We start from the raw sequence: 3,120 nt of genomic DNA, 5'->3' as shown, positions 1-3,120 counted from the left end.
TCTTCCTGAAGTCTCAGGAGAATCCCCAGAAGTTTAAAAAACAGCAACAACACAGGGCCAACGTTGTCCATAGCGCTTCTGTTGTTTACACAACTTGCGCTAAGTTTCGGTTGCGCACCTTCCGCGCCGCGGCCCCGCCTCCCGCAACACGAGGAGGCGTTCCTTTGCTACAGACCAAAGTGGCCGGTGTGAACAGGATGCATTCTTTATCGAGCCGAGCGGAGTAGAGCGGGACTTCTGAATTAGGGTCCGTGTAAAAGAGGCATATATTAAAACAAAAAATATATTTCTCTCCCCCATCTTCTTCCATTTTCAAACATTTTTGAAAAAGCTCCAGGGAGCCGCTAGGGCAGCGCCAAATAGCCACATGCGGCTCTAGAGCTGCGGGTTGCTGACCCCTGAACTAACCCAATCACTTCTTCATGTAAGAGGAGCTGCAGATGGGAAGTAAATGGAAACATGCTGTCTTCAGTATGTAAGGCTTTTATGTAACACAACAACTTATTTTTAAAATGTACAATAAAACACTATTCTAAGTCACTTATGTCTGAAATAGACTTTTAGCTTAAATTTGTGTTTAACATTCTTCAAATTGTTCTGAAACTTGTAGCTGAAGTTTAGTTTTTTTTATGTGAGCTTCTGTGGAAAGGTTATGAACAATTATCTTACCTGTTGTAGAGAGCTCTTTGAATGACCTCAATTTAGAGAAACAGAATTCACTTCTGATTAGACTAATGACCTAAATGCTTGTCCAAGTTGGACCAAGATCAATGTGGAAGCAGTGTTGTTTGTCCTACTAGAGTTACTATAGCTGTTCCTAGGACTGTGCTCTTCAGGACAGTGATCTCTGAGGTTGTTTTTGGGATCTGTTGGAGCCACTCTTTCAGTTTTGGGGTCACAGCACCGAGTGCTCTGATGACCACTGGTACCATGCAGGCCTTGACTCTCTACTTCTTTGTTTCCTCTTTCAGGCCTTGATATTTCTTAAGCTTCACCTAGAGAGAGAAAAATAAATAAATAAATATGCAATATGCAAATATGCAATATAATCACATTGCAGCCCTCTGAATTGTAATTAAGTTGAACTGAAATTACAACAGGCAACATATTAATTATTTGTAACTTCCCACAAAACTCCACTTCAAAAGATCTGAGTGACGATTTTGAATTTCAACAGTGATCAGTTAGGGCAGCAGTGTTTTGATATATGCGTACTCTTGCTAATCTCAGATGTCTAAATTCTTGAACATCTTTGTTGACTGAAAAGTTTTAGTCCTCAAAATACAACACTAAATTCTTTCCATGTCTCCTTACCTGACTGATCGACTTGAAGAAAGTAATCCAAATTTGATTGTGCTTTGAGATGTTTTCAGGTGTTTTACTTTGTTTCCAACAGTTCTACAAGTTGTCAGAAAAAAAGATGTTGTTTTCACAAGACTTGAAGCAAAAACTGTGGACATACTTTCATTTATACCAAATGAAGTTATTACTTAGTTAAAAAAAAATTCAGTTACATAGACACAAAAGCACAAAATTATTAGTTATTTGGGAGATCAAATTTCAAAGATTAAGTACAGAATCAATTCTGTTATTTGTTTTGTTATTTAAAGTGTATTATATTTAACATTATTTGGAATGTTCATGTTCATGTTAACCTTTATCTTAAATGTTTTTCTTGTTTTTGATATTTTTACAATTTTTCCAAGTCTACTATTTCCTTGTAGGTTTGTCTGGATTTTTGCAACTTTCTTTGGATTTAATTTTGGAAGTTTGTAATAAGAGGTGGTAATGTGTACATAAATACAGATATTATAATAATATTATTCTGATATAATTTAGTGCTGGCTTGAAACAATCTGCAGATTATCATCAGAAATAGTAATCTGTATGCCTGGTATTTAAAGATTAAAGAAAGAAACTGATTCCTACACTGACAATGTAGAAGACCAGAGGTCCTCTTGTCACAAACTGCCATGCAAAGTAATTTCTGTGATGACTGTGTTGAAAGGAGTATCTGCTCTAAAATACATTTAAAAAAAAAAGGAAACAGTTTTTGTGCCTTGTTTTGGTCTGTATTCAGTTTAAATGTTTTTTTTTCTCTGCAGATGAAATGTCAAAGTCAAATTTTAAGACAGGTGATACAGTTGGCGAGATAATTACATGAATCCTTGCTGAGTTTGCAAGTTTGGTCCACTGACATAAATAAAGATGAATGAAGCGATTCCATTAACTTCCAAATTTGAATGTCCACTTTTCGGGCAGTGCCATGTATTTTTGGAGCCAAAGTCTTTACATTAGGGATGTGGGGTCATACCTTCAAAACAAAAGTTCCATGTACAGACCCTCCCAACTCACAACAAATTATTCATAGTGTAATGCTTTTTTTTAGCCTCAAATAACTAATTGAAACCAAATGTATTTTAAACTAGAAGCACTCAGAGAGCGCAAATCTCAGCCAAGGCAACAGGGTTACTGATGCCATTGAACTTGTATGATCTGGATTGTGATCCAGATCACCTCCAAACTTTAATCACTTGTATTTTGTGACAACCCTAACCTTTCCTGAATATTCCATCCAAATCTGTTGATTAGTTTTTAAGTAATCTTGCTAAGAGACAGACAGACAAACAAAGAAACAAACCAACGCTACCAAAAACATAACCTCCTTGGTGGAAGTAAAAATGATTATTTGAACATACAGAGGCTAGGCAAGAATAATGTGCATCAACAAAAGTCAGCACTGGTAGAAAAAAAATGGCAGAATTGTATTTTTATTTTTTGTTCAGGCATCTTGTGCACATTGTTCCCTGCAGAGCCGAAAAAACCCAAAACAACTTATGGCCAAAAGCAGCAGGTCCAACAGCATACATTATTTAAGTAATTTATTTAATTATTTATTTATACATATATACACTCCTGATCAAAATCTTAAGACCAGTCAAAAAATTGCAAGAATTAGCATTTTGCACTATTGGATCTTAAAAAGGTTCTAAGTAGAGCTTCACAATGTTAAAGGAAAAAATCAGTGCAAGAGACAAGAACTTTTGAGCAGGGAATTTTCTGCAAACTGCATTTACACTCAAACATGATTTTTTCAGCTGATCAAAAGTTTAAGACCAT

At 35.8% G+C, this 3,120-nt stretch overlaps 1 protein-coding gene across 2 annotated transcripts in view; it reads left to right on the top strand.

Moving 5' to 3' along the window:
- usp12b (ubiquitin specific peptidase 12b) overlaps window positions 1–3,120 on the top strand; it is a 69,794-nt gene that overhangs the window by 48,998 nt on the left and 17,676 nt on the right. The gene's annotated exons all lie outside the window — the stretch shown is intronic.

This window comes from Kryptolebias marmoratus, linkage group LG7 (genome assembly GCF_001649575.2).
Source record: "Kryptolebias marmoratus isolate JLee-2015 linkage group LG7, ASM164957v2, whole genome shotgun sequence".
NCBI lineage: Eukaryota > Metazoa > Chordata > Actinopteri > Cyprinodontiformes > Rivulidae > Kryptolebias > Kryptolebias marmoratus.
Note: the sequence above shows the minus strand (reverse complement) of the source record. Positions and strands in the feature narration are given on the sequence as shown.